Here is a 17359-nt window from a genome sequence, read left to right on the forward strand (position 1 = left end):
CTCCCAATTCAACCCAACACTCTCCCAATTCACCCCAACACTCTCGTAATTAACCCGAACACTCTCGTAATTCACCCGAACACTTTCCCAATTCACCCCAACACTCTCGTAATTCACCCCAACACTCTCCCAATTCACCCCAACACTCTCGTAATTCACCCCAACACTCTCGGAATTAACCCGAACACTCTCGTAATTCACACGAACACTTTCCCAATTCACCCCAACACTCTTGTAATTCACCCCAACACTCTCCCAATTCACCCCAACACTCTCGTAATTCACCCCAACACTCTCGTAATTCACCGCAACATTCTCGTAATTCACCCCAACACTCTCGTAATTAACCCGAACACTCTCGTAATTCACCCGAGCACTCTCCCAATTCACCCCAACAATCTCCCAATTCACCCCAACAATCTCGTAATTCACACGAACACTCTCCCAATTCACCCCAACACTCTCGTAATTCACCCCAACACTCTCGTAATTAACCCCAACACTGTCGTAATTCACCCGAACACTCTCCCAATTCACCACAACACTCTCCCAATTCACCCCAACACTCTCGTAATTCACCCGAACACTCTCGTAATTAACCCGAACACTGTCGTAATTAAATCGAACACTCTCGTAATTCACCGCAACACTCTCGTAATTAACCCCAACACTCTCGTAATTCACCCGAACACTCTCCCAATTCACCCCAACACTCTCCCAATTCACCCCAACACTCTCGTAATTCACCCGAACACTCTCCCAATTCACCCCAACACTCTCGTAATTAACCCGAACACTCTCGTAATTAAATCGAACACTCTCGTAATTCACCGCAACACTCTCGTAATTAACCCGAACACTCGCGTAATTCACCCCAACACTCTCCCAATTCACCCGAACACTCTCGTAATTCACCCCAACACTCTCGTAATTAACCCGAACACTCTGGTAATTCACCCGAACACTTTCCCAATTCACCCCAACACTCTCGTAATTCACCCCAACACTCTCCCAATTCACCCCAACACTCTCGTAATTCACGCCAACACTCTCGTAATTAACCCGAACACTCTCCCAACTCACCCCAACACTCTCGTAATTAACCCGAACACTCTCCCAATTCACCCCAACACTCTCAAAATTCACCCCAACACTCTCGTAATTCACACGAACACTCTCCCAATTCACCCCAACACTCTCCCTATTCACCCCAACACTCTCGTAATTAACCCGAACACTCTCGCAATTAACCCGAACACTCTCGTAATTCACCCCAACACTCTCGTAATTCACCCCAACACTCTCGTAATTAACCCGAACACTCTCGTAATTCACCCGAACACTCTCCCAATTCACCCCAACACTCTCGTAATTAACCCGAACACTCGCGTAATTCACACCAACACTCTCCCAATTCACCCCAACACTCTCGTAATTCACCCCAACACTCTCCCAATTCACCCGAACACTCTCGTAATTCACCCGAACACTCTCGTAATTCACCCGAACACTCTCCCAATTCACCCCAACACTCTCGTAATTCACCCGAACACTCTCCCAATTCACCCGAACACTCTCGTAATTCACCCGAACACTCTCCCAATTCACCCCAACACTCTCGTAATTCACCCCAACACTCTCGTAATTCACCCGAACACTTTCCCAAATCACCCCAACACTCTCGTAATTCACCCCAACACTCTCCCAATTCACCCGAACACTCTCGTAATTCTCCCCAACACTCTCGTAATTCACCCCAACATTCTCGTAATTCACCCCAACACTCTCGTAATTAACCCGAACACTCTCGTAATTAACCCGAACACTCTCCCAATTCACCCCAACAAACTCGTAATTCACACGAACACTCTCCCAATTCACCCCAACACTCTCGTAATTCACCCCAACACTCTCGTAATTCACCCCAACACTCTCGTAATTCACCCCAACACTCTCGTAAATAACCCGAACACTCTCGTAATTCACCCCAACACTCTCGTAATTCACCCCAACAGTCTCGTAATTAACCCGAACACTCTCCCAATTCACCCGAACACTCTCCCAATTCACCCCAACAATCTCGTAATTCAGCCCAACAATCTCGTAATTCACCCGTACACTCTCCCAATTCACCCCAACACTCTCGTAATTCACCCCAACACTCACGTAATTCACCCCAACACTCTCGTAATTAACCCGAACACTCTCCCAATTCACCCCAACACTCTCAAAATTCACCCCAACACTCTCGTAATTCACACGAACACTCTCCCAATTCACCCCAACACTCTCCCAATTCACCCCAACACTCTCGTAATTAACCCGAACACTCTCGCAATTAACCCGAACACTCTCGTAATTCACCCCAACACTCTCGTAATTCACCCCAACACTCTCGTAATTAACCCGCACACTCTCGTAATTCACCCGAACACTCTCCCAATTCACCCCAACACTCTCGTAATTCACCCCAACACTCTCGTAATTCACCCCAACACTCTCGTAATTAACCCGAACACTCTCGTAATTCACCCGAACACTCTCCCAATTCACCCCAACACTCTCGTAATTAACCCGAACACTCGCGTAATTCACACCAACACTCTCCCAATTCACCCGAACACTCTCGTAATTCACCCGAACACTCTCCCAATTCACCCCAACACTCTCGTAATTCACCCCAACACTCTCCCAATTCACCCGAACACTCTCGTAATTCACCCGAACACTCTCCCAATTCACCCCAACACTCTCGTAATTCACCCCAACACTCTCGTAATTCACCCGAACACTTTCCCAAATCACCCCAACACTCTCGTAATTCACCCCAACACTCTCCCAATTCACCCGAACACTCTCGTAATTCTCCCCAACACTCTCGTAATTCACCCCAACATTCTCGTAATTCACCCCAACACTCTCGTAATTAACCCGAACACTCTCGTAATTAACCCGAACACTCTCCCAATTCACCCCAACAAACTCGTAATTCACACGAACACTCTCCCAATTCACCCCAACACTCTCGTAATTCACCCCAACACTCTCGTAATTCACCCCAACACTCTCGTAATTCACCCCAACACTCTCGTAAATAACCCGAACACTCTCGTAATTCACCCCAACACTCTCGTAATTCACCCCAACAGTCTCGTAATTAACCCGAAAACTCTCCCAATTCACCCGAACACTCTCCCAATTCACCCCAACAATCTCGTAATTCACCCCAACACTCTCGTAATTAACCCGAACACTCTCCCAATTCACCCCAACACTCTCAAAATTCACCCCAACACTCTCGTAATTCACACGAACACTCTCCCAATTCACCCCAACACTCTCCCAATTCACCCCAACACTCTCGTAATTAACCCGAACACTCTCGCAATTAACCCGAACACTCTCGTAATTCACCCCAACACTCTCGTAATTCACCCCAACACTCTCGTAATTAACCCGCACACTCTCGTAATTCACCCGAACACTCTCCCAATTCACCCCAACACTCTCGTAATTAACCCGAACACTCGCGTAATTCACACCAACACTCTCCCAATTCACCCGAACACTCTCGTAATTCACCCTAACACTCTCCCAATTCACCCCAACACTCTCGTAATTCACCCCAACACTCTCCCAATTCACCCGAACACTCTCGTAATTCACCCGAACACTCTCCCAATTCACCCCAACACTCTCGTAATTCACCCCAACACTCTCGTAATTCACCCGAACACTTTCCCAAATCACCCCAACACTCTCGTAATTCACCCCAACACTCTCCCAATTCACCCGAACACTCTCGTAATTCTCCCCAACACTCTCGTAATTCACCCCAACATTCTCGTAATTCACCCCAACACTCTCGTAATTAACCCGAACACTCTCGTAATTAACCCGAACACTCTCCCAATTCACCCCAACACTCTCCCAATTCACCCCAACAATCTCGTAATTCACACGAACACTCTCCCAATTCACCCCAACACTCTCGTAATTCACCCCAACACTCTCGTAATTCACCCCAACACTCTCGTAAATAACCCGAACACTCTCGTAATTCACCCCAACACTCTCGTAATTCACCCCAACAGTCTCGTAATTAACCCGAACACTCTCCCAATTCACCCGAACACTCTCCCAATTCACCCCAACAATCTCGTAATTCAGCCCAACAATCTCGTAATTCACCCGTACACTCTCCCAATTCACCCCAACACTCTCGTAATTCACCCCAACACTCACGTAATTCACCCCAACAATCTCGTAATTAACCCATACACTCCCGTAATTCACCCCAACACTCTCCCAATTCACCCGAACACTCTCGTAATTAAGCCGAACACTCTCGTAATTCACCCGAACACTCTCCCAATTCACCCGAACACTCTCGTAATTCACCCGAACACTTTCCCAATTCATCCCAACACTCTCGTAATTCACCCCAACACTCTCCCAATTCACCCCAACACTCTCGTAATTCACCCCAACACTCTCGTAATTCACCCCAACACTCTCCCAATTCACCCGAACACTCTCATAATTCACCCGAACACTCTCCCAATTCAACCCAACACTCTCCCAATTCACCCCAACACTCTCGTAATTAACCCGAACACTCTCGTAATTCACCCGAACACTTTCCCAATTCACCCCAACACTCTCGTAATTCACCCCAACACTCTCCCAATTCACCCCAACACTCTCGTAATTCACCCCAACACTCTCGGAATTAACCCGAACACTCTCGTAATTCACACGAACACTTTCCCAATTCACCCCAACACTCTCGTAATTCACCCCAACACTCTCCCAATTCACCCCAACACTCTCGTAATTCACCCCAACACTCTCGTAATTCACCGCAACATTCTCGTAATTCACCCCAACACTCTCGTAATTAACCCGAACACTCTCGTAATTCACCCGAGCACTCTCCCAATTCACCCCAACACTCTCGTAATTCACCCCAACACTCTCCCAATTCACCCCAACACTCTCGTAATTCACCCCAACACTCTCGTAATTCACCGCAACATTCTCGTAATTCACCCCAACACTCTCGTAATTCACCCCAACACTCTCGTAATTCACCCCAACACTCTCGTAATTAACCCCAACACTCTCGTAATTCACCCGAACACTCTCCCAATTCACCACAACACTCTCCCAATTCACCCCAACACTCTCGTAATTCACCCGAACACTCTCGTAATTAACCCGAACACTCTCGTAATTAAATCGAACACTCTCGTAATTCACCGCAACACTCTCGTAATTAACCCCAACACTCTCGTAATTCACCCGAACACTCTCCCAATTCACCCCAACACTCTCCCAATTCACCCCAACACTCTCGTAATTCACCCGAACACTCTCCCAATTCACCCCAACACTCTCGTAATTAACCCGAACACTCTCGTAATTAAATCGAACACTCTCGTAATTCACCGCAACACTCTCGTAATTCACCCCAACACTCTCGTAATTAACCCGAACACTCTCGTAATTCACCCGAACACTCTCCCAATTCACCCGAACACTCTCGTAATTAACCCGAACACTCTCGTAATTCACCCCAACACTCTCGTAATTCACCCCAACACTCTCGTAATTAACCCGAACACTCTCGTAATTCACCCGAACACTCTCCCAATTCACCCCAACACTCTCGTAATTAACCCGAACACTCTCGTAATTCACCCCAACACTCTCGTAATTAACCCGAACACTCTCGTAATTCACCCGAACACTCTCGTAATTCACCCAACACTCTCGTAATTAACCCGAACACTCTCGTAATTTACCCCAACACGCTCGTAATTCACCCCAACACTCTCGTAATTAACCCAAACACTCTCGTAATTCACCCGAACACTCTCCCAATTCAGCCCAACACTCTCGTAATTCACCCGAACACTCTCCCAATTCACCCCAACACTCTCGTAATTCAGCCCAACACTCTCGTAATTGACCCCAACACTCTCGCACTTCACCCCAACACTCTCGTAATTATCCCGAACACTCTCGTAATTCACCCGAACACTCTCCCAATTCACCCGAACACTCTCCCAATTCACCCCAACACTCTCGTAATTAACCCGAACACTCTCGTAATTAACCCGAACACTCTCGAAATTCACCCCAACACTCTCGTAGTTCACCCCAACACTCTCGTAATTAACCCGAACACTCTCGTAATTCACCCGAACACTTTCCCAATTCACCCCAACACTCTCGTAATTCACCCCAACACTCTCCCAATTCACCCCAACACTCTCGTAATTCACCCCAACACTCTCGTAATTCACCGCAACATTCTCGTAATTCACCCCAACACTCTCGTAATTAACCCGAACACTCTCGTAATTCACCCGAGCACTCTCCCAATTCACCCCAACAATCTCCCAATTCACCCCAACAATCTCGTAATTCACACGAACACTCTCCCAATTCACCCCAACACTCTCGTAATTCACCCCAACACTCTCGTAATTAACCCCAACACTCTCGTAATTCACCCGAACACTCTCCCAATTCACCACAACACTCTCCCAATTCACCCCAACACTCTCGTAATTCACCCGAACACTCTCGTAATTAACCCGAACACTCTCGTAATTAAATCGAACACTCTCGTAATTCACCGCAACACTCTCGTAATTAACCCCAACACTCTCGTAATTCACCCGAACACTCTCCCAATTCACCCCAACACTCTCCCAATTCACCCCAACACTCTCGTAATTCACCCGAACACTCTCCCAATTCACCCCAACACTCTCGTAATTAACCCGAACACTCTCGTAATTAAATCGAACACTCTCGTAATTCACCGCAACACTCTCGTAATTCACCCCAACACTCTCGTAATTAACCCGAACACTCTCGTAATTCACCCGAACACTCTCCCAATTCACCCGAACACTCTCGTAATTAACCCGAACACTCTCGTAATTCACCCCAACACTCTCGTAATTCACCCCAACACTCTCGTAATTAACCCGAACACTCTCGTAATTCACCCGAACACTCTCCCAATTCACCCCAACACTCTCGTAATTAACCCGAACACTCTCGTAATTCACCCCAACACTCTCGTAATTAACCCGAACACTCTCGTAATTCACCCGAACACTCTCGTAATTCACCCAACACTCTCGTAATTAACCCGAACACTCTCGTAATTTACCCCAACACGCTCGTAATTCACCCCAACACTCTCGTAATTAACCCAAACACTCTCGTAATTCACCCGAACACTCTCCCAATTCAGCCCAACACTCTCGTAATTCACCCGAACACTCTCCCAATTCACCCCAACACTCTCGTAATTCAGCCCAACACTCTCGTAATTGACCCCAACACTCTCGCACTTCACCCCAACACTCTCGTAATTAACCCGAACACTCTCGTAATTCACCCGAACACTCTCCCAATTCACCCGAACACTCTCCCAATTCACCCCAACACTCTCGTAATTAACCCGAACACTCTCGTAATTAACCCGAACACTCTCGTAATTCACCCCAACACTCTCGTAGTTCACCCCAACACTCTCGTAATTAACCCGAACACTCTCGTAATTCACCCGAACACTCTCCCAATTCACGCCAACACTCTCTTAATTAACCCGAACACTTTCCCAATTCACCCCAACACTCTCCCAATTCACCCGAACACTCTCGTAATTCACCCGAACACTCTCCCAATTCACCCCAACACTCTCGTAATTCACCCCAACACTCTCGTAATTAACCCGAACACTCTCGTAATTCACCCGAACACTTTCCCAATTCACCCCAACACTCTCGTAATTCACCCCAACACTCTCCCAATTCACCCCAACACTCTCGTAATTCACCCCAACACTCTCGTAATTAACCCGAACACTCTCCCAATTCACACCAACACTCTCGTAGTTAACCCGAACACTCTCCCAATTCACCCCAACACTCTCGTAATTAACCCGAACACTCTCCCAATTCACCCCAACACTCTCGTAATTAACCCGAACACTCTCCCAATTCACCCCAACACACTCGTAATTCACCCCAACACTCTCGTAATTCACCCCAACACTCTCGTAATTAACCCCAACACTCTCGTAATTCACCCCAACATTCTCGTAATTCACCCCAACACTCTCGTAATTAACCCGAACACTCTCGTAATTCACCCGAGCACTCTCCCAATTCTCCCCAACACTCTCCCAATTCACCCCAACAATCTCGTAATTCACACGAACACTCTCCCAATTCACCCCAACACTCTCGTAATCCACCCCAACACTCTCGTAATTAGCCCCAACACTCTCGTAATTCACCCGTACACTCTCCCAATTCACCCCAACACTCTCCCAATTCACCCCAACACTCTCGTAATTAACCCGAACACTCTCGTAATTAACCCGAACACTCTCGTAATTCACCGCAACACTCTCGTAATTCACCCCAACACTCTCGTAATTAACCCGAACACTCTCGTAATTCACACCAACACTCTCGTAATTCACCCCAACACTCTCGTAATTAACCCGAACACTCTCCCAATTCACCCGAACACTCTCCCAATCCACCCGAACACTCTCGTAATTCACCCGAACACTCTCCCAATTTACCCCAACACTCTCGTAATTCACACCAACACTCTCGTAACTAACCCGAACACTCTCGTAATTCACCCGAACACTTTCCCAATTCACCCCAACACTCTCGTAATTCACCCCAATACTTTCCCAATTCACCCCAACACTCTCGTAATTCACCCCAACACTCTCGTAATTAACCCAAACACTCTCCCAATTCACCCCAACACTCTCGTAATTAACCCGAACACTCTCCCAATTCACCCCAACACTCTCGTAATTAACCAGAACACACTCCCAATTCACCCCAACACTCTTGTAATTAACCCGAACACTCTCGTAATTCACCCGAACACTCTCCCAATTCACCCCAACACTCTCGTAATTAACCCGAACACTCTCGTAATTCACCCCAACACTCTCGTAATTCACCCCAACACTCTCGTAATTAACCCGAACACTCTCCCAATTCACCCGAAAACTCTCCCAATTCACCCGAACACTCTCATAATTCACCCGAACACTCTCCCAATTCAACCCAACATTCTCGTAATTCACCCCAACACTCTCGTAATTAACCCGAACACTCTCGTAATTCACCCGAACACTTTCCCAATTCACCCCAACACTCTCGTAATTCACCCCAACACTCTCCCAATTCACCCCAACACTCTCGTAATTCACCCCAACACTCTCGTAATTAACCCGAACACTCTCCCAATTCACCCCAACACTCTCGTAATTAACCCGAACACTCTCCCAATTCACCCCAACACTCTCCCAATTCACCCCAACACTCTCGTAATTCACACGAACACTCTCCCAATTCACCCCAACACTCTCCCAATTCACCCCAACACTCTCGTAATTAACCCGAACACTCTCGCAATAAACCCGAACACTCTCGTAATTCACCCCAACACTCTCGTAATTCACCCCAACACTCTCGTAATTAACCCGAACACTCTCGTAATTCACCCGAACACTCTCCCAATTCACCCCAACACTCTCGTAATTAACCCGAACACTCTCCCAATTCACCCGAACACTCTCGTAATTCACCCGAACACTCTCCCAATTCACCCCAACACTCTCGTAATTCACCACAACACTCTCGTAATTCACCCGAACACTCTCGTAATTCACCCGAACACTTTCCCAATTCACCCCAACACTCTCGTAATTCACCCCAACACTCTCCCAATTCACCCCAACACTCTCGTAATTCAACCCAACACTCTCGGAATTAACCCGAACACTCTCGTAATTCACCTGAACACTTTCCCAATTCACCCCAACACTCTCGTAATTCACCCCAACACTCTCCCAATTCACCCCAACACTCTCGTAATTCACCCCAACACTCTCGTAATTCACCCCAACATTCTCGTATTTCACCCCAACACTCTCGTAATTCACCCGAGCACTCTCCCAATTCACCCCAACACTCTCCCAATTCACCCCAACAATCTCGTAATTCACACGAACACTCTCCCAATTCACCCCAACACTCTCGTAATTCACCCCAACACTCTCGTAATTAACCCCAACACTCTCGTAATTCACCCGAACACTCTCCCAATTCACCCCAACACTCTCCCAATTCACCCCAACACTCTCGTAATTCACCCCAACACTCTCGTAATTCACCCCAACATTCTCGTATTTCACCCCAACACTCTCGTAATTCACCCGAGCACTCTCCCAATTCACCCCAACACTCTCCCAATTCACCCCAACAATCTCGTAATTCACACGAACACTCTCCCAATTCACCCCAACACTCTCGTAATTCACCCCAACACTCTCGTAATTAACCCCAACACTCTCGTAATTCACCCGAACACTCTCCCAATTCACCCCAACACTCTCCCAATTCACCCCAACACTCTCGTAATTAACCCGAACACTCTCGTAATTAAATCGAACACTCTCGTAATTCACCGCAACACTCTCGTAATTCACCCCAACACTCTCGTAATTAACCCGAACAATCTCGTAATTCACCCGAACACTCTCCCAATTCACCCCAACACTCTCGTAATTAACCCGAACACTCTCGTAATTCACCCCAACACTCTCGTAATTCACCCCAACAGTCTCGTAATTAACCCGAACACTCTCCCAATTCACCTGAACACTCTCCCAATTCACCCGAACACTCTCGTAATTCACCCGCACTCTCCCAATTCAACCCAACACTCTCGTAATTCACCCCAACACTCTCCCAATTCACCCCAACACTCTCCCAATTCAACCCAACACTCTCGTAATTCACCCCAACACTCTCCCAATTCACCCGAACACTCTCCCAATTCACCCGAACACTCTCCCAATTCACCCGAACACTCTCGTAATTAACCCGAACACTCTCGTAATTAACCCGAACACTCTCGTAATTCACCCGAACACTTTCCCAATTCACCCCAACACTCTCGTAATTCACCCCAACACTCTCCCAATTCACCCCAACACTCTCGTAATTCACCCCAACACTCTCGTAATTAACCCGAACACTCTCCCAATTCACCCCAACACTCTCGTAATTAACCCGAACAATCTCCCAATTCACCCCAACACTCTCGTAATTAACCAGAACACACTCCCAATTCACCCCAACACTCTCGTAATTAACCCGAACACACTCCCAATTCACCCCAACAAACTCGTAATTCACCCCAACACTCTCGTAATTCACCCCAACACTCTCGTAATTAACCCGAACACTCTCGTAATTCACCCCAACACTCTCCCAATTCACCCCAACACTCTCTTAATTAACCCGAACACTCTCCCAATTCACCCCAACACTCTCGTAATTCACCCCAACACTCTCGTAATTCACCCCAACACTCTCCCAATTCACCCCAACACTCTCGTAATTAACCCGAACAATCTCCCAATTCACCCCAACACTCTCGTAATTAACCAGAACACACTCCCAATTCACCCCAACACTCTCGTAATTAACCCGAACACTCTCCCAATTCACCCCAACAAACTCGTAATTCACCCCAACACTCTCGTAATTCACCCCAACACTCTCGTAATTAACCCGAACACTCTCGTAATTCACTCCAACACTCTCCCAATTCACCCCAACACTCTCTTAATTAACCCGAACACTCTCCCAATTCACCCCAACACTCTCGTAATTCACCCCAACATTCTCGTAATTCACCCCAACACTCTCGTAATTAACCCGAACACTCTCGTAATTCACCCCAACACTCTCCCAATTCACCCGAACACTCTCGTAATTAACCCGAACACTCTCGTAATTCACCCGCACTCTCCCAATTCAACCCAACACTCTCGTAATTCACCCCAACACTCTCCCAATACACCCCAACACTCTCCCAATTCAACCCAACACTCTCGTAATTCACCCCAACACTCTCCCAATTCACCCGAACACTCTCCCAATTCACCCGAACACTCTCCCAATTCACCCGAACACTCTCGTAATTAACCCCAACACTCTCGTAATTCACCCCAACACTCACCCAATTCACCCCAACACTCTCGTAATTCACCCCAACACTCTCGTAATTAACCCGAACACTCTCCCAATTCACCCGAACACTCTCGTAATTAACCCCAACACTCTCGTAATTCACCCCAACACTCTCCCAATTCACCCCAACACTCTCGTAATTCACCCCAACACTCTCGTAATTAACCCGAACACTCTCCCAATTCACCCCAACGCTCTCGTAATTAACCCGAACAATCTCCCAATTCACCCCAACACTCTCGTAATTAACCAGAACACACTCCCAATTCACCCCAACACTCTCGTAATTAACCCGAACACTCTCCCAATTCACCCCAACAAACTCGTAATTCACCCCAACACTCTCGTAATTCACCCCAACACTCTCGTAATTAACCCGAACACTCTCGTAATTCACCCCAACACTCTCCCAATTCACCCCAACACTCTCTTAATTAACCCGAACACTCTCCCAATTCACCCCAACACTCTCGTAATTCACCCCAACACTCTCGTAATTCACCCCAACACTCTCCCAATTCACCCCAACACTCTCGTAATTAACCCGAACAATGTCCCAATTCACCCCAACACTCTCGTAATTAACCAGAACACACTCCCAATTCACCCCAACACTCTCGTAATTAACCCGAACACTCTCCCAATTCACCCCAACAAACTCGTAATTCACCCCAACACTCTCGTAATTCACCCCAATACTCTCGTAATTAACCCGAACACTCTCGTAATTCACTCCAACACTCTCCCAATTCACCCCAACACTCTCTTAATTAACCCGAACACTCTCCCAATTCACCCCAACACTCTCGTAATTCACCCCAACATTCTCGTAATTCACCCCAACACTCTCGTAATTAACCCGAACACTCTCGTAATTCACCCCAACACTCTCCCAATTCACCCGAACACTCTCGTAATTAACCCGAACACTCTCGTAATTCACCCGAACACTCTCCCAATTCACCCGAACATTCTCCCAATTCACCCCAACACTCTCCCAATTCACCCCAACACTCTCGTAATTAACCCGAACAGTCTCGTAATTCACCCGAACACTCTCCCAATTCACCCCAACACTCTCGTAATTAACCCGAACACTCTCGTAATTCACCCCAACACTCTCGTAATTCACACCAACAGACTCGTAATTAACCCGAACACTCTCCCAATTCACCCGAACACTCTCCCAATTCACCCGAACACTCTCGTAATTCACCCGCACTCTCCCAATTCAACCCAACACTCTCGTAATTCACCCCAACACTCTCGTAATTCACCCGAACACTCTCCCAATTCACCCCAACACTCTCGTAATTCACCACAACACTCTCGGAATTAACCCGAACACTCTCGTAATTCACCCGAACACTTTCCCAATTCACCCCAACACTCTCGTAATTCACCCCAACACTCTCCCAATTCACCCCAACACTCTCGTAATTCAACCCAACACTCTCGGAATTAACCCGAACACTCTCGTAATTCACCCGAACACTTTCCCAATTCACCCCAACACTCTCGTAATTCACCCCAACACTCTCCCAATTCACCCCAACACTCTCGTAATTCACCCCAACACTCTCGTAATTCACCCCAACATTCTCGTATTTCACCCCAACACTCTCGTAATTAACCCGAACACTCTCGTAATTCACCCGAGCACTCTCCCAATTCACCCCAACACTCTCCCAATTCACCCCAACAATCTCGTAATTCACACGAACACTCTCCCAATTCACCCCAACACTCTCGTAATTCACCCCAACACTCTCGTAATTAACCCCAACACTCTGGTAATTCACCCGAACACTCTCCCAATTCACCCCAACACTCTCCCAATTCACCCCAACACTCTCGTAATTAACCCGAACACTCTCGTAATTAAATCGAACACTCTCGTAATTCACCGCAACACTCTCGTAATTCACCCCAACACTCTCGTAATTAACCCGAACAATCTCGTAATTCACCCGAACACTCTCCCAATTCACCCCAACACTCTCGTAATTAACCCGAACACTCTCGTAATTCACCCCAACACTCTCGTAATTCACCCCAACAGTCTCGTAATTAACCCGAACACTCTCCCAATTCAGCCGAACACTCTCCCAATTCACCCGATCACTTTCGTAATTCACCCGCACTCTCCCAATTCAACCCAACACTCTCGTAATTCACCCCAACACTCTCCCAATTCACCCCAACACTCTGCCAATTCAACCCAACACTCTCGTAATTCACCCCAACACTCTCCCAATTCACCCGAACACTCTCCCAATTCACCCGAACACTCTCCCAATTCACCCGAAGACTCTCGTAATTAACCCGAACACTCTCGTAATTAACCCGAACACTCTCGTAATTCACCCGAACACTTTCCCAATTCACCCCAACACTCTCGTAATTCACCCCAACACTCTCCCAATTCACCCCAACACTCTCGTAATTCACCCCAACACTCTCGTAATTAACCCGAACACTCTCCCAATTCACCCCAACACTCTCGTAATTAACCCGAACAATCTCCCAATTCACCCCAACACTCTCGTAATTAACCAGAACACACTCCCAATTCACCCCAACACTCTCGTAATTAACCCGAACACTCTCCCAATTCACCCCAACAAACTCGTAATTCACCCCAACACTCTCGTAATTCACCCCAACACTCTCGTAATTAACCCGAACACTCTCGTAATTCACCCCAACACTCTCCCAATTCACCCCAACACTCTCTTAATTAACCCGAACACTCTCCCAATTCACCCCAACACTCTCATAATTCACCCCAACACTCTCGTAATTCACCCCAACACTCTCCCAATTCACCCCAACACTCTCGTAATTAACCCGAACAATCTCCCAATTCACCCCAACACTCTCGTAATTAACCAGAACACACTCCCAATTCACCCCAACACTCTCGTAATTAACCCGAACACTCTCCCAATTCACCCCAACACTCTCGTAATTCACCCCAACACTCTCCCAATTCACCCCAACACTCTCGTAATTAACCCGAACACTCTCCCAATTCACCCCAACAAACTCGTAATTCACCCCAACACTCTCGTAATTCACCCCAACACTCTCGTAATTAACCCGAACACTCTCGTAATTCACTCCAACACTCTCCCAATTCACCCCAACACTCTCTTAATTAACCCGAACACTCTCCCAATTCACCCCAACACTCTCGTAATTCACCCCAACATTCTCGTAATTCACCCCAACACTCTCGTAATTAACCCGAACACTCTCGTAATTCACCCCAACACTCTCCCAATTCACCCGAACACTCTCGTAATTAACCCGAACACTCTCGTAATTCACCCGCACTCTCCCAATTCAACCCAACACTCTCGTAATTCACCCCAACACTCTCCCAATTCACCCCAACACTCTCCCAATTCAACCCAACACTCTCGTAATTCACCCCAACACTCTCCCAATTCACCCGAACACTCTCCCAATTCACCCGAACACTCTCCCAATTCACCCGAACACTCTCGTAATTAACCCGAACACTCTCGTAATTAACCCGAACACTCTCGTAATTCGCCCGAACACTTTCCCAATTCACCCCCACACTCTCGTAATTCACCCCAACACTCTCGTAATTAACCCGAACACTCTCCCAATTCACCCCAGCACTCTCGTAATTAACCCGAACAATCTCCCAATTCACCCCAACACACTCGTAATTAACCAGAACACACTCCCAATTCACCCCAACACTCTCGTAATTAACCCGAACACTCTCCCAATTCACCCCAACAAACTCGTAATTCACCCCAACACTCTCGTAATTCACCCCAACACTCTCGTAATTAACCCGAACACTCTCGTAATTCACCCCAACACTCTCCCAATTCACCCGAACATTCTCCCAATTCACCCCAACACTCTCCCAATTCACCCCAACACTCTCGTAATTCACCCCAACACTCTCGTAATTCACCCCAACACTCTCCCAATTCACCCCAACACTCTCGTAATTAACCCGAACAATGTCCCAATTCACCCCAACAGTCTCGTAATTAACCAGAACACACTCCCAATTCACCCCAACACTCTCGTAATTCACCCGAACACTCTCCCAATTCACCCCAACAAACTCTTAATTCACCCCAACACTCTCGTAATTCACCCCAACACTCTCGTAATTAACCCGAACACTCTCGTAATTCACTCCAACACTCTCCCAATTCACCCCAACACTCTCTTAATTAACCCGAACACTCTCCCAATTCACCCCAACACTCTCGTAATTCACCCCAACATTCTCGTAATTCACCCTAACACTCTCGTAATTAACCCGAACACTCTCGTAATTCACCCCAACACTCTCCCAATTCACCCGAACACTCTCGTAATTAACCCGAACACTCTCGTAATTCACCCGAACACTCTCCCAATTCACCCGAACATTCTCCCAATTCACCCCAACACTCTCCCAATTCACCCCAACACTCTCGTAATTAACCCGAACAATCTCGTAATTCACCCGAACACTCTCCCAATTCACCCCAACACTCTCGTAATTAACCCGAACACTCTCGTAATTCACCCCAACACTCTCGTAATTCACACCAACAGTCTCGTAATTAACCCGAACACTCTCCCAATTCACCCGAACACTCTCCCAATTCACCCGAACTCTCTCGTAATTCACCCGCACTCTCCCAATTCAACCCAACACTCTCGTAATTCACCCCAACACTCTCCCAATTCACCCGAACAATCTCCAAATTCACCCGAACACTCTCCCAATTCACCCGAACACTCTCGTAATTAACCCGAACACTCTTGTAATTAACCCGAACACTCTCGTAATTCACCCGAACACTTTCCCAATTCACCCCAACACTCTCGTAATTCACCCCAACACTCTCCCAATTCACCCCAACACTCTCGTAATTCACCCCAACACTCTCGTAATTAACCCGAACACTCTCCCAATTCACCCCAACACTCTCGTAATTAACCAGAACACACTCCCAATTCACCCCAACACTCTCGTAATTAACCCGAACACTCTCCCAATTCACCCCAACAAACTCGTAATTCACCCCAACACTCTCGTAATTCACCCCAACACTCTCGTAATTAACCCGAACACTCTCGTAATTCACCCCAACACTCTCCCAATTCACCCCAACACTCTCTTAATTAACCCGAACACTCTCCCAATTCACCCCAACACTCTCGTAATTCACCCCAACACTCTCGTAATTCACCCCAACACTCTCCCA

Source organism: Heterodontus francisci, chromosome 18 (assembly GCF_036365525.1).
Source record: "Heterodontus francisci isolate sHetFra1 chromosome 18, sHetFra1.hap1, whole genome shotgun sequence".
NCBI lineage: Eukaryota > Metazoa > Chordata > Chondrichthyes > Heterodontiformes > Heterodontidae > Heterodontus > Heterodontus francisci.